This window comes from Aethalodelphis obliquidens, unplaced genomic scaffold (genome assembly GCF_003676395.1).
Source record: "Aethalodelphis obliquidens isolate GAN/ISIS:26980383/991018 unplaced genomic scaffold, ASM367639v1 scaffold7, whole genome shotgun sequence".
Taxonomy (NCBI): domain Eukaryota; kingdom Metazoa; phylum Chordata; class Mammalia; order Artiodactyla; family Delphinidae; genus Aethalodelphis; species Aethalodelphis obliquidens.
The window spans coordinates 31,759,734-31,775,998 of record NW_020837951.1 but is presented as its reverse complement, the minus strand read 5'-3'; the positions used below and the strand labels follow the sequence as shown (position 1 = coordinate 31,775,998).

General features: G+C 37.7%; 1 protein-coding gene across 5 annotated transcripts in view; it reads left to right on the top strand.

The window, feature by feature from the left end:
- Window positions 1-7,621: 7,621 nt before the first annotated feature.
- Window positions 7,622-16,265, top strand: part of STX17 (syntaxin 17) — an 84,672-nt gene continuing 76,028 nt past the window's right edge. For 2 of the 5 annotated variants that reach the window (XM_027105372.1, XM_027105376.1), the window contains exon 1: window positions 7,705-7,808. The gene's annotated coding sequence lies outside the window, so the exon portion shown is untranslated. The other 3 variants (XM_027105373.1, XM_027105375.1, XM_027105374.1) reach the window with 3 other exon arrangements.

Sequence of the window (16,265 nt, the reverse complement as noted above, 5' to 3'; positions counted from 1 at the left end):
CTGCATTGTAGGGCGGATTCTTTACCACTGGACCACCAAGGAAGTCTCTATATAGCTACTCTTGATTAGCATTAGCATGGTATATCTTTCTCCATTCCTTTACTTTTAACCTTTCTGTGTCTTTATATTTAAGGTGGGTTTCTTGCAGAAAACATATAGCTGGGTCATGTTTGTTTGTTCACTCAGACAGTCATGCTGACAAAAAAAATTGGTGTATTCAGAGCATTCATATTTAAAGTGGTTATTAATATAGTTGGTTTAATATTTACCATGTTTATAACTCTTTTCTGTTTGTACTTGTTTCTCTCCTGCCCCCTTTTTGTACTCTCTGGTGTATCAATTATACTTCTTTTTAAACTTTTTTTTAGTAATTTCTCTAGAGTTTATAATGTGTATTTCAACTAATCTAAGTCCCCTTTCATATTACACTTATCACTTTATGGGTAGTTCAGTTACCTTAAACAGAGTTTTCCCAATTCCTCCCTCCTATTCCTTAAAACATTGCTACCATTTATTTTACCCAATGTATTGTTACTATTATTACTTTGAATAGTTATCTATTAGACCAAGTAAGAAGAAGAAAAATAAAATATTTTATTTTAAATTTATTTATTCCTCTTCTGGGCTCATCCTTTCTTTACATATCCAGATTTGTAATCTATTACATTTTTTTCCTCCCTGGAAGAATTTCTTTTAACATTTCTTGCAGAGCAGGTCTGCTGGAAATGAATTCTTTCACTTTTTTTTTTTTTTTTTTTGGTCATCTGAGAAAGTCTTTATTTGTCCTTCACTTGTAAAGGATAAATTTGCTGGATATCAAATTCTAGGTTTGTGTTTTGTTGGATTCTTTTTTTCCTAACACTTTGAATATTTCACTCCACTCTTTTCTTGCTTGCATGGTTTCTGACAAGAATTCAGATGTAATTCTTATCCTTGTTGCTCTATACATAAGATGTTCTTTCCCTCTGACTTCTTTCAAGATTTTCCCATTGTCTCTGCTTTTTTTGAGTTTGACTATGACATACTTAGATGTAGATTTTTTTGGCATTTATCTTGCTTGGTTTTCTGTGAGTTTCCTGCATCTGTGGTTTGGTCATTAATTTTGGAAAATTCTCATCCATTTTTACTTCAAATATTTCTTCTGTTCCATTTTCTTTCTCCTCTCCTTCTAGTATGCCAATTATGTATACGTTACATCTTTTGAAATTGTCCCACAGTTCTTAGGTGTTCTGTTCTTTTTTTTTTTTTCCTTTGCATTTTAATTTGGGCAGTTTCTATTGCTATATCTTCACACACACTCATTGTTTCCTTGGGACCATGTCCAGTCTACTGAAAAGCCCATCAAAGGTGTTCTTCATCTTCATTAGAGTGTTTCTCGTTCTCGGCATTTCCTTTTGATTCTTTCTTAGAGTTTCCATCTCTCTCCTTCCATTACCCATCTGTTCTTGTATGTTGTCAATTTTTTCCGTTAGACTCCTTACCATATTAATCACAGTTATTTTAAATTCCCTGTCTAATAATTACAAAAATCTATGTCATATCTGAGTCTGATTCTGATCCATGCTTTGTTTCTTTAGTCAGTGCCTTTTCTTGTCTGTTAATAGGCCTTGTAATTTTTTGTTGAAAGCCAAACATGTTGTATCAGGTAGTGGGAACTGAGGTGAACAGGCTTTTGGTGTGAGGTTTTACATTAATCTGGCTAGGAGCTGGGCTGTGTTTAATGTTTGCAGTAGGTATAAGAATTCAATTTCCTCTAGCATCCTTGTGGTCTGGATTCTCCTAAAAACTCCTTATATAGAGACTGCACCTTGCAGTTCTTTCAGTTCTAATCCGCTGTGATTATTCTGAAGACCTGCAGATATGGTGCTAAGGTGTAGGGGGTGCAGAAGCATTCAATAATTATGATTTACCTATGATTAATTTTCAGTCTTTCAGTGGTCTTGTGTCTTTGGGCTTTGACCTTCACAAGTGTTTCTCAGCCACTTCCCTGCCCTAGGAGAGACAGGAAGTCTAGAAGGGGCTGCAGTTGGGTAATGCAACCCTCTCTCAGCACCTCCACTCTCCCCCGCCATTCGTCTCTGGCTATGTAGGCCTTTGTTATAGAGAAGGCTCCATATATTTCAACATAGTTTATTTTCTCCTCCTCTGCCAGAAACATGAGTTTTTTTTCTTGGCTCTTCACCATGAGAACCTGGTGAGCTTCCTGGAGGTAAAGCTCATGAATGTATGCAGTTCCCCCCTAAGACTGCAGGCCCCAAGAGTTTCTCACTCTCACACTAGTCCACACTCCACCTCCAAGGATTTGTCAAAGTTATCATGTAAATGTTTCCACCAGCTTAAGGCTCCAGGGACTTCTGTTTCAGATAAGCTAATGTTAGTTGCGATTCTCTGTATTTGCCTGTCTCTCCAGATTTCGGGGAGAGGGGCAGTTTGCCCTGAACCTCAATTCTTTTATGAGTCAAAGAAAGGTAATTTACTTTAAGTTTGTTCGTCTTTTTTCTTGTTGTACGGATGGGGGTGATGACCTTCAAGTTCTTTACAAGTCAGAGCTGAAACTGGAAGCCCTCAGAACTCTGTAAAAACAAATTTAAATAGTGCTTTGTCATTTATCCAATTATTCATTTATTACAGGTACAAGGTATCGAACTAGAATCTATAGGTGGATACTGAGATGAGCAAACATGGAGCCGGTCCTCAGGAAGCTTATATTCTAACGTGGGATGGTACAAGACAGCTTCTCAACCCCTGTGCTTGACTGTGTCATAGGTGTGTGGAAGCGTTAACTTTCCAAGCTCCCAGTGCAACTGAGCCAGTGGCAGAGGCTGAGAACAGCTTTCTCTCTCAGTTTTGCTTATAAATATCATTTTCTATTTGTGTCATGACAAGGAAAAGGGTGAAAAACACTGGAGGTGGCAACAAAACACACACCAAATTACTATAATAAAATGCAGACAGTGATGCATCAAAAAAACATCGGATTATTAAGGTGGGTGTTTAGAGGAGGGAGGCCTTAAATCTAGAAATTCTAGAAAAATTACGAGAGGTCACATTTGGAGTGAACATGGGAAGATGAGTAGGATTTGAATGTGCAGAGAGGGAGGGGCAATTGATGGAGAATATTCCAGGTGTAAGGCACAGGTAGGATTGGGAATAGGATTGGGATGAAGAACACTGAGTTCAATTTGGTTAGAGCAGAGGATGAGTGAAGAGGAATAATGGGAGCTAAAGTCAGAAAGAAAGGTTGGGTGCATGTGAAATATATCAACTTGCACAGTTGTATATTTATCATGTGATATTAATTGATATTCATGACAATACTAAGGTACTACAAAATTCAAGGTGCCTTGTAAATTGCCAAAGTTTAAACAATATTTAGTAAGATTCTAATGCTAAGTAAGTTTACTGTGTTTTAGTTGCAAGCATAGTATGAAATTGCATCTTTTGTTGAAGGTGAGTTGGATGGTAAGGGGTGTGGGTATGAATTAAAGTCATTGATAAAGCAAAAATTACCATGTTAAAACTACTCTTGAAAATTGCTTAAATTGCCCATAAGGTCTTTTTTTTTTTTTTTTTTTTGTTTTTTGCGGTACACGGGCCTCTCACTGCTGTGGCCTCTCCCGTCGCGGAGCACAGGCTCTGAAGGCTCAGGCTCAGCGGCCATGGCTCACGGGCCCAGCCGCTCCGCGGCATGTGGGATCTTCCCGGACCGGGGTACAAACCCGTGTCTCCTGCATCGGCAGGCGGACTCTCAACCACTGCGCCACCAGGGAAGCCCATCCATAAAGTCTTTTAAGCATGGTTTTATAAATACTACCTTGTGCAATAACTGTTGGGAGCACTAAGTTCTGAGAATTATTAAGATAATTAAAAGAACAAAAAGGTGGGGAAGGAGTCTTTAGAGAGATGTCTGGGCATTTAAGCTATTCTACGTGTTAAATGGTTATCAAATTCCTAAGTAGTGAATGGTTGATAAGCAGAGAATTCTAGTGTTACTGTTTGCCTGCAGAGTTCACTCCTTTTGGTTTGATGTAAGGTCTCTATAATCTTAATATATATGAACAGATTGTTTGGTAATGGTGTAAGTGTGTGGTGGCAGGAGCCACTAAAGCAGAAAGTGGAAAGGTTTAAGTACTAAAGCCAGGGAACACTATGTGTAAGTTTAAAATGATATCATAACATAATAGAAACAAATGGAATTTTGTGTTGATAACAGAACTCTCTTGATTGAAAGTAGAAGTTCACCTGAGCTAGTTTAAGCAATTAAAGAAAATGCAGGGTGAGAGCTGGGGTAGGGTGGGGGATTAGTAGGCTTTGGGGTTTAACCAGACCTAAGTGGTTAATGCTAAGCCACTCTAGGTCTAAGCTAAGCCTCAGGAATGAGCTGGAACCAGGAATTTGAATGTGCTGCAAACTCTGTTTCTTTTTTGTGCATCTAATCATTCTCACCTACCTCTCTTTCTATCATGGCTTTTCATTTTATATTCTAAAGGTTGAAGGTCTCTAACAAGGGTAGGGATTACTGCTGCTATTTCACCACTATTTCAGAGACAGGTAGTAGAGAGAAATGCTATTAAGGAAGTATATATTCCTTGTCTACTAAGAGGTTTTATTTGTTTTAAATCAAGAATTACTAGCTCTTTATTTTCCTTTTTTATTATGGTGTAACTCACACAAAGTATATACACAAATCTTAGGTGTACAGCTCGATGAATTTTCACATATGTAATCACAACGGTTCAATACACAGAAACTTTCCAGCACCCCAGAAAGCTACTTATGCTCTCTCCCAGTTAATCCCACATTAAAGGTAACCACTATTATCACTTTATTTTTAACCTTTCTTCATCTCAGTTCACCAGATTGTTGGAATGTTAGAATGCACAAAGATAGAATGCATTCAGAACTGCAGTAGATATTTCAATAGTTCATATGCTAGAGAAAGAACTTAGTGAAGGTAGTGGCTTTACATATTTTTTGAACATGACCTACAGTAAAAAACAAAAAAAAAAAACCCCACATTTTTTAACAACATAGCCTAGGATATACATACAATCATCTCTCCACAATTTCAAGTGGGATCATGAGCAGCATGGCTTCCTCTGATTCAAGGGTCTATGGAGTCAAAAACACAGCCACCAGGAGCTCTGCTGTGAGCACCTTCTCCATTCAAGAAACAAGCCATATTAAACCTAGAATCCTGGTCCCAATCTCAGATTCCTGGAACAGGTATCTTATTGTTCCAGCTTGGGTCAGGGGTCTGCTCCTGGACCAATTCACTATGGTCAGGAGCACGGGTCCATGCCTGTATAAAATGGCTGCCAGAGGCTCATAACTGATAGCCTGCAGATCTGGTGGGGAGAAGCAGTTCCCAGAAGAGGAATGGACCAGGAAGACAACCTAGGAGGTCTATATTATTGCGCCAAATCTGAATTTGATTCTCAGGTTCTCCATATACTTGCTCTATAATACTGGAAAAATTATGTCTTAATTCATAGAGTGAATATATATTGTTTCCTTAGCCTGTTCCAAGAATGTGCTACTTTCTAAGCAAATGATAATATACACCTTTCCTCAAGAAACAGCCTTATTCAGGTATAACTGATATACCATAAACAACATCCATATTTAAAGTGTATAATTTGGTAAGTTTTAACATACATATACACCCATGCAACCAGTACCACAAGCAAGATAATGAACATATCCATTATCCCCAGAGTTTCCTCGTGCCTCTTGGAAATCCCTCCCTTCACCCCTACTCCATTTAACTATTATTCTTAATTCTTCAAATAGCTCCCACAATTCCTTACAGACACAAATTAGATTCTGCTGTTTGAAAGTGATCTTTTCTCCCATTACAATTTTAAATAGGTGATCGCTGTTTAGGAAAGCTATTGCTCTAGCCATTTTACTGAACGTGTTTCAATTCATTCCCTGGGTTTTCCAAGTAAGCAATCATAATATCCAAAAAGAATATTTTTCTTTTTCTCCATTTATTTATTTATTACTGTTTGTTTTGTTTGGCCTTCCTGGTTCAGTTAGGACCTCAGGAAAATGTTGGCTAGTAGCAGCAGGCCTGCTCCTAACAATTTCAGTGCCCAGGCAAGAGTACAAAAAGAGGTCCACACACCATATATCTAAATATTTAAAGATTATAAAGCTAACAAACTGTTAGATTAAAACGTTCTATTTAGCTACCTTGAACACACCTAACTTATGGCAAACATATGTATAATAACCTAGAAGGCTAGGTTCAAGTTTAGAATCCTTGAGTGTCACATCTCCCTAGTGTATTTGAGGTAGATTTTTTTCAGAGCTTAACTTGAATGACCTTTACTTCAAAAGCTCTTGTTTTGGGGCTTCCCTGGTGGTGCAGTGGTTGAGAGTCTGCCTGCTGATGCAGGGGGCACGGGTTCGTGCCCTGGTCTGGGAAGATCCCACATGCCGCGGAGCGGCTGGGCCCGTGAGTGATGGTCGCTGAGCCTGCGCATCCGGAGCCTGTGCTCCACAACGGGAGAGGCCACAACAGTAAGCTCTTGTCTTGCATAAAAATTTTTTTCCCATGGTATTGGCTAATACTTTAATTTTTCTCCTTAGAATTAAAATCTTATAAACACCTCATTCCTAGAGTAAAAGAAATCAGCACTCATTATACTCACAAAGAAAATCCAAAACGCTTAGCAGATTTTATGCTTTATTTTAGAAATTACCTTTCAAGGCAATTCTTACAGACCCCTAATATTCATTGGTCCACAATTTCTACCCCTACTCCCACTCCACTGGAAGACCCTAAGAGCTGAGTTTCCTTAGCTATGGCTTGAATATCCTTATGACTTCTAAGGATAGTACCATCAGCGGATACGTTCTGAGCAAGTCATCTGAATATTCACAAACGCATATTAAAAAGGCTGGATCTGGAAGTCAGGCCATCCAGGGAGGAGGACTTGTGACCTGGACAGGGCTTCAAAGCCAACCGTTTGTTCATTGGTATCAGCTGGAAGAACTTGAAAAGGGAATTAGGAAACCCAGTTGAAGTTCCAACTGTGTCACTACATGGCCGAACTGCTAGTGAGTCACTAGAACTCTTTGTTGAGGCTTAGCATCATTATCTATAAAATTGGGATAAGGATACTGGCACTGGGTTGACACTGGTTCAACCCGTTTTGGGGAAAAAGCACAACTTGTCTGAGTTTCAGTTTCTGTGCCTGTTACAATTAAGACTTGTGCCGTCTACCTCAGAGGGGGGTGTAGATGGAGAAGGCACAACCTCTGTGAGCTTCAGTTTCTACAGGTGTAAAGAGGTAAGAACACCCGGCCAGCCCACCAATAAAATTCCTAGAAGAACAGAGGAAAATGGACAAAAAAGTTGCAAAATGTAGTGGGCTATACAGATGTGAATTGTCTCACACTTAAAACTCAACGAACTGACACACTTAAAGAGCATTTGTGCGTCTCCTTCCTCTTGGCACCCTTGTTACAACCCCGCAACATAAATCAATACCACTTAGTAAGACGGTCCAGAGCGGCGACCGCGTCTGTACACACAGAGGCGCCAGCCACACCCCTCGAGGCCGGAACTGGGCGGGAGGGGGCGTGGCGTAGCCCAGCCCGCCTATCGCGACGCCCCGTCCTGTCGCGCCCGCGCCTGCGCCTGCGCCGTGCGTACCCACCGGCCTCGAACGTCCCGGCGGGAGGTAAGGGGATCGCGATAGGCCCCCACGGGGGCGTAAGGCCCTGGCCGGCGTCGTGGGCCGGGTGCCCGTCCCGCGCGCGGGAGGGGCGCCCCGCAGGAAGCAGGGCATCAGGTTGTAAGTGCGAACGCTGTGGGAGTTCCTCTCGGCTTGAAGAAGTGGTGGTTTCGGTTTTGGAGGTGCTTTCGAAGCGGGTATAGGGAGGCGGCCGGTCGGGCGAGCTTGACGGCCTCCCGGGGTCTCAGGGTGGAAAAGTTTACTTCGTCTGTCCTGCGTGTGACGCACCGTGGGTCTTAGGTCATCAGGGTCGCCAGCGTCTAGGTCTGGAGAGGGTCCCGCGCACCCGTTCGGGGGCGGGGGTGGGGGGAGGTGGCGTTTGGTTTATGTGGCCCAGGTGCGCGGTGGGTGACGCTGCGAGGGATGACGCGAGGCTCGAGGGTGTTTAGGGGAGGTCCTGGGGCGCGAGGGGGGAGCCTCCTGTCAGCCATACCAGGGAGCGTGGTTCGCAGAAGGCCCCACGTCTGTCTCCCCTTTTTTTACAATTCGGAATCGGAGGCTCAGAGAGCAGACCGTACGGTAGGTAGGTCCGAGGGCCTTGACTTTTCTTTCCAAATTCAGTACCCCTTCCCCCAGTGAGAAATACGGGGCGACGTGCCTGAGGGAATTCGGTGCCCCAGGTGTGGGGAAATGTGGAAAGGTGTTCATAACGTTTTTGGAAGGGGGCGTTGCCAGCGGTATTGGACTTTTCCTGAGAAATGGGGCTGTTCACTTATAAATAACCTTAAGTAATTTGGTTAACCTCCCAGTACTTTTTCCTTATTGGAAACGTGAGTAGTATGGTACTCAGCTGGTAATAGTTGTAAGCACTAAAGGTAGTTTGTAAAGCACCTGGCACCCGCCCCGCCCACCCCAAGTGTTAGTGCAGTGAATGTGATTGCAATTCTTTGACCTCAAAATATTTGTCCTGTCTTATGGGAAACATCAGTTTACACATTATTTTAAGAGACTATTTATTTTGAAATATTTTACAGTTACAGAAAAGTTACAAAAGTAATACAGAGTTCTCTACAATTTCCTTTAATGTTAACATCTTACATAACTATAATACAATTATCAAAAGTAAGAAATTAATTTCAGCACAACGCTGTTAACTAAATCACCAACTTTCTTCAGATTTCATCGTTTTTTATACTAAAGTCCTTTTTCTGTTCCACGATTCAATCTAAGATCCCACGTTGCATTTAGTTGGCATGGCTCCTTGATCTTCTCCAGTCTGTGACAACTTCTAAGTCTTTTCCTGTCTTTCATGACCGTTACACTTTGGAAGAGTCCTGGTTAGTTATATTGTAGAGTGTCCTTCAATTGGGTTTTGTCTGATGTTTTCTCAAGATTAGATTAAGGTTGTGTACTTTTGTTGATACCACAGAAGTGTATATGCCCTTCTCAGTAGTTCGTCATATGAGGGGTACATTATATGACACACTGCATTTGATATTGCTCTTGATCACTTGGTTAATAAGGTGGTGTCAGCTGGGATTCTTTAATGTAAAGTAACTATTTTTCCCTTTGTAATTAATCAGTATCTTGGGGGAGAACTACTTTTAAACAATGCAAATATCCTGTTTCTCCTCAAACTTTAATTTGTTGATTTTAGCATCCATTGATGATCTTGCCTTCAGTAATTATTACTGTAATGTTCTAATGGTGGTTTTCTGTTTCCCTCATTCCTTCGTAATTTATTAATTGGAGTTTTTCTGTAAGGAAGAGCTGCATCTTCATCCCATTTATTTATTTATTGTTAATTTATTGTTTTTGTATCTGTATGGACTCATTTATTTTTCTATTGGTTATTTTCCTACACTTTCGTTATTTGTTTTATGTCTCAAATTGTTCCAGCTTCGTCCATTTCAAGTTTTTTCAGGTTGCTTCTTGTGCCCTTTTTATAGGCTCTCATCCTTTTTTGAGAACTTCCTTGCTTCTTGGATGCTCCAAGCTTCTCTTGCATTTTCCCTGCCCTGGAATCCACCATTTCTCCAAAGACCCCTGCTTTCTTTGTTTGGAGAGTAGTATTTAAACACCAAGGATCTGGGCGCTAGGTGTGCTCATTGCTACTGGGTTATCATTACTTCCAGTGCCTGGCAGAAGACATCTTAGAAGCGTGTGTGTGTGTGTGTGAGTGTATGTATTATTTCTAGCTGTATATACAGTCGTCCCTTGGTATCCACAGAGAATGGTTCTAGGACCTGCAGTGGATAGCAAAACCCGAAGCCACTTAGGTCCCATAGTTGGCCCTTTGTATCTGCGGTTCCATATCCACGGATTCAACTAACTGTGGATCATGTAGTATTTATTGAAAAAATAGTATTTATTGAAAAAACTTCACTGTAAGTGGACCCTCTCAGTTCAAATCCATATTGTTCAAGAGTCAACTGTAAATCCATATATTTCATGGAGATACAGGCACACATATGTGTATATTCATGCATCTGCAAAGATTTATATTTATTTTTGTGTTTATCTGTATATATCTGTATACACACACGTATTTTAGATATATGTCTGTATATATATATATATATATATATATTTTTTTTTTTCTAAACTAAAGTTTATCCTGATACTTCTGTTTCTAATACAGTACCACAGGGTTCATTCTAGTCTTGCCTCTTATTTGTAACTTCTTTCTTCAACAGTGAGAAATCTGGCTTTTGTGTTCTACAAAATATTTCCTTATTTGTTCAGTCCTAGTATACACATAAAGTAATTTCAGGATTTCTAACCCATAGTCCTATGAGAAACAAATAACTAGAGTACAGTATAGTTGTGTGTAATTCTTTTTGTCTTTAGCCTTATAGTATCCAGTTTAGTATCTAGGATCCCATATCTAGACACTAGTATCGAGTATCCAGCATCTGTTTTCCAAAGTTACCTAGATTAGTTATTTTCTTCCCCTACTTCTTTCATTGTGGTTATGTTGTTCATTTGTAATACAGTTAATTTTATTTTTTATAGTTTGTATTTCATTTTGGGTTCCCCCACATCTCGTTGTTTTTGTTTTTTAATATACAAAAATGCACCTTTTGTGGTGTACAGTTCTGTGAATTTTGATAAATGCATATAATTGTTTATCCACCACCATTCTCATGATACAAACAATTCTGTCGCCCCAAATATTCCATTACACTAGAAAAATAAAGTGAAAAGTAATACAACAACTTTACAGAAGTTTGAGAAATTAGGCATTTTTGTGTGTTTTCTCTTGTTTTTTCATAGACATATTTTAAATACCTGTGATGTTAATGTATTTTTTAATCCTGTGTTTGAATTATATCAGAAATATTTCCCAGTTTTCTGTCTTAAAAATCAAGAAATGCTGAAATACATTTTCAACTGATTATTTAATCACACTTTTAAACCACAATTTCTATATTGAATTACGACCTTCCCTTAATAGCTTATAAACGTTATTTGAGCTATTTTATGATCAGAGGCACTGTTGGATGACTTTGTTTCAGTAACATCATACTTTAATGCAACTATTTGAATGCTGTGTTCCCTTCTTAGTTTTATATGGGTAATTTATTATAATTTTATAGAAATGGAAATGGTGGAGAGAAAAAAAAATACTCTCTAGAAGTAGACCAAGAGTTGGGAAAGTCTTGGGAGGGTCTTAGGCCAGAATGTCTTCCCCTAGAGATGGCCCTTGTGAGGCAGCAGGTTATTCCTTGAGCACAAAAAGCTGAGGGGCAGAGTCATGCACTCTGACCTGGAAATATTGCTTTTTGAATTCAAAAAAGAGAGCTATCATCATAGCATAGGGGAGCAGTGAAAACAAGCCAAATAGTCAATAATAGGGGTTTGTCAAGTACACCATAAACTGATTAGTGGAGGAGAAGGCAGAATCATTTGAGTTGTATCTCAAATGATACACAAAGTTGAGAGGCAGATGGGATATAAAAGAGCATCTAGACAGAGGGAGCACCTTGCAAGCCAAAAGCAGAGATTGGGTGATGATATTTCAGTAGGTTGGGTGGATTACTTATGAACATTTTATTTTCTTGTTCAGATAATAGGGAACTCTTAGAAGTTTTTATTCAGAGGAGGAGCATGTTGCCTTCGGTGTTTTAGATATATTCTTTGGTGGTAATCTATGGGGAAAAATTGGAGAGGGGAAAGAGTCTAAACACAGGCCAAATAAGACATTTGTAATGTGCTATGCATATTGTGCTGTTTGACTGGAGTGATAGGATTAGAAATTGTGTAGAAGAGACATGTGAAGAAATGTTTTAGTTCCATTAGCATCTGTTGAATACCAGGTATTTTAAAAAACATTTTGATAGGAATAGTAATAGATATAAAGATAGCTTCTTATATAATCTGCATAGTGGAAGAAAACACAAGAGGCAGTGTGACAAACTGGGAACATTAGTGTTAGGGAAATATTGATAATTTATGAGACTATTATATGTTAATATAATAAGAGAAAGACAGTCCCTGTAGCACGAGCAGGCAATTGATGAAAGAAGAAATGCAAATAGAGAATAAGTCAATCTCATTAGTAATATAAAGAATGCAAAATAAAACAATAATGAGATACCATTTTTGTCACCAGTTGAATGTCTTAAGAAGAATGATAATATCAGGTATTGGTTGGAGTATGGATAAATGGATATTTTAAAGTTTTTTAAATTGAAGTATAGTTGACATACAATACTGTATTTATCTCCAGTATACAACATAATGATTTGACATTTTTATACATTATGAATTTATCACCATGATGTCTAGTAACCATCTATCATCCTACAAAGTCATTACAATATTATCAACTATATTCCGTATGCTGTACCTTACATCCCTGTGAGTTGTTTATTTTATAACTGGAAATGTGCACCCCTTACTCCCCTTCACGCATTTCACTCACCATGCTGCCTCCGTTCTGGTGACCACCAGATTATTCTCTGTATCTGTGGATCTGTTTCTGTTCTGTTTTGTTTTTTAAATTCCACGTGTACATGAAATCATACGGCATTTGTCTTTCTTTGGCTTATTTCACTTAGCATAATACCCTCTAGGTCCATCCATGTTGTTGCAAATGGCAAGATTTCATTCTTTTTTATGGCTGAGTAATAGTCCATTGTGTGTGTGTGTGTGTGTGTGTGTCTGTGTGTGTGTGTATGTATGTATGTATATGTATCACATCTTCTTTAGCCATTCATCTATCTTTGAGCACTTAAAGGTTGCTTCCATATCTTGCTAATGTGAATAATGCTCTATGAACATAGGGGTGTATATATCTTTTCAGTTAGTGTTTTCATTTTCTTCAGATAAATACCAGAATTAGAATTGGTGGATCATATGATAGTTCTGTTTTTAATTTTTTGAGGAACCTCCGTACTGTTTTTCATAGTGGTTGCACCAGTTTACATTCCCACCACATGCATGTGGGTTCCCTTTTCTCCACATCCTTGCCAACAACCAACACTTGAAATTTCTTGTCTTTTTGATGATAGCCATTCTGACAGGTGTGAGGTGATAGCTCATTGTGGTTTTGATTTGCATTTTCCTGATGATTAGAGATGTTGATCATCTTTTCATGTGTCTGTTTCCCATCTGTCTGTCTTTCCTGGAAAAATGTTCAGATTCTCTACCCAGTTTTTGATTGGATTGTTTATTTTTTTGATATTGAGTTGTGTGAATTCTTTGTATATTTTGGATATTAATGCCTTATCAGATATATCATTTCCAAATATCTTTTCTCATTTAATAGGTTACCTTTTTGTTTTGTTGATGGGTTCCTTCACTGAGAAAGCTTTTTATTTTGATGTAGTCCTATTTCTTTGTTTGCTTTTGTTGCCCTTGCCTGAGGAGACAGATCCAAAAACCTATTGCTAATAAGATCAGTGTCAAAGAGTATACTGCCTATGTTTTCTTCTAGGAGTTTTATGGCTTCGGGTCTCACATTTAAGTCTTTAATCCAGATAAGTGGACATTTTGATATGTTGCTAGTGGGAATGTAAATAGGCACAGCCTTTTTTGGGACATTTAGAATCAGAAGCCTTAAAAAATGTATGTACCTATTAATTCTATTTCCAGGTATTTACTTTAAATAAATAATCATAGATGGTAGTATGGATTTGCGTAAAAGAAGAGTAATTACACTGTGGTTTAGTTTATAATAGTGGAAAATTGGAAACATCCTGAGTGGCCAACATTAGATGATTAAATTATCGAACATCTGTACAATGTGATACCATGCTGCTATAAAAAATACATTATAGAAAAATAATAATTTACATGGAAACATTTTTATTATATTTGATCAGGTTATTCACAATAAATCTTTTATTTGTTCTTCATTGCTTCCTTTATTCACCCAGTAACAGTATACTTTATTATATTTTTTTGCTCCTTGCCATTCCTTTCTTTTGGGTTTATTTTCTTTATTGTTAAAGCATGCCTTTTAGTAGTTCTTTTAATGAAGGGCTTGGTAATAAACTCAGTCTTTGTATGTCTGAAAATGATTATTTTACCTTCACTTCTGAATAATAATTAACCTGGGTATATACCAACTCAGCACTTTGAAGATATTCCTATCTTTTGATATGTTGCTTTGATGAAAAGTTTACTGCTTTTGTTGTTTTAGTTTATCTGTCTTTTATCTCCGGTTTGCTTTTTAAGATATTTTTTCTTTGTCCCTAATGTTCTGAAATTTCCCTTCCATGTGTTTAGGTAAATTTGTTTTTTATTTATGCTACTTAGTGTTTATGTGCATTTTCAGTTTGAGGCTTTACATCTTAATTCTCAGCATATTCTCTTTGAATAGTGCCTTTTTGCCATTTTATTTATTCTTTCCTTATGGGACTCCTACTTGTTATTGAGCTTGTCATTTTATCCTTAATGTTGCTTATCTTCTTTTTATGTGTCCTTATTCCTCTGTGTTCATACTGATAGCTTCCAATCAATAATTGTCTTTTCAGCTACAAAATTTACTGTTTAACCCATCTTTGGAGGTTTTTATTTGTAGAATTTTTACTTGGTTTATTTTCAGATTGACCTGTTACTGTTTCATAATATTATCTAATTTTTTTTAAGATTCTGTTTCTTTCTTTATATTTTTATTTTGAAATGTACCTATTTTAATTTTATTTTTAGGTTACTTTATTATCTCTAGTCCCTTAGCTGTAAATTTTCCCATTTTGTTGGGTCTGTGGACCCATCTTTTGGCGGTGAACTTCCCCATCATCTCTAATTCCCACTAACTACTGTAGCTGTTAGACTCTTTATTTTTGGTGTCTGGAGATTTTCCTTTTTTGCTTTCAAGCTTAGATTAACTGTAAAGACCAAGTTACTGGTAGATGAGATAATCTGTATAACCAACACTTCAAGATTTTCAACTGTGAAAGAGAGAAACAACATTATTTAGAATAATAGTTCTTAATGATTCTGGAGTGATAGAGCTTTTTGATAATTTCTTGAAAGCAAAGGACTCTGTCTTCTGAAATAATTCAAAAATATATTCATCATTTTTTGTAAACAAACATTCAGGAACTCTCAAGTCCCAAACCCCTATCTCTATGGACCCAAGTCTAAGATACCATAACCCAATGGAATTAACATAGTCAACTTATTTTTAATATGGGAGAGGTTATGGCTAATTAGATGGCATGAAAACATGATGTACAACAGTGGTTTTCAAGCTTGCTTAAACAATGGAGCCCTTTATTTACAGAAAATCGAATAAGTTCAAATTTATGAGATAGATACAAGTAAATTTTCTCCAACTGAAGCAGGTGTGGGGTCCTGGAGCCTGTCCACTTGATAACCTTTACCATCACCTACCCTGACCCCAAAGACATAACCCTGTACTCTCTGGAGCACTGCTCAAAAAAAAAAACTACTGGTGAATTAGAAAGAGCATTTGATTGAACTCTCAGGAATACTGGGTTCTTATTCCAGCTCTGTCACTGGTTACGTGTACTGATTGTAGACAATGCTAATCACTTTGTAAGAAAGGGAAGATGCAATTTAAAGGACATCAGTGAGAAAAGTTGCATTTTATAATATATTTGAAGTATATAATTACATATGTTATATTAGAAATGGAGTTTTTACAGCAGAAATATTAAGAATGAAAGTTTTTCTTCCAGTTTTGCCATTTGACACTTTTTTAGAAAACATTATTCACTGTCCAGGATACATTGGGAGATAAAGACTTGAACAGTATACTTCTGGTTTTTTGAAAAAAGTTAGTTAATTATATGCATACATATATATATCCTTATATTAAAAAGCCCTGGAAAGACATACATCAAAATGGAAGTACGGGGGTGGGAGGAGGAAAAATGGAAAGAGTAGTTAACTATAGGTGAGGAGATGATTGTTGATTTTATTTTATTCTCTTTTTCCTATTTTCTAATCATTCTAAAGTGAATATACATTACCTTTGTAGAGAGAAAAAGATTTTAAAATAAAAGTTTTGTTAAAAAACCAGTCACTGAAGTTCAGCATTAAGTTGAGTATGTGTTTAGAATATATTATAAAATTACCTAATTGTTGGCTTTTAAAAATAAT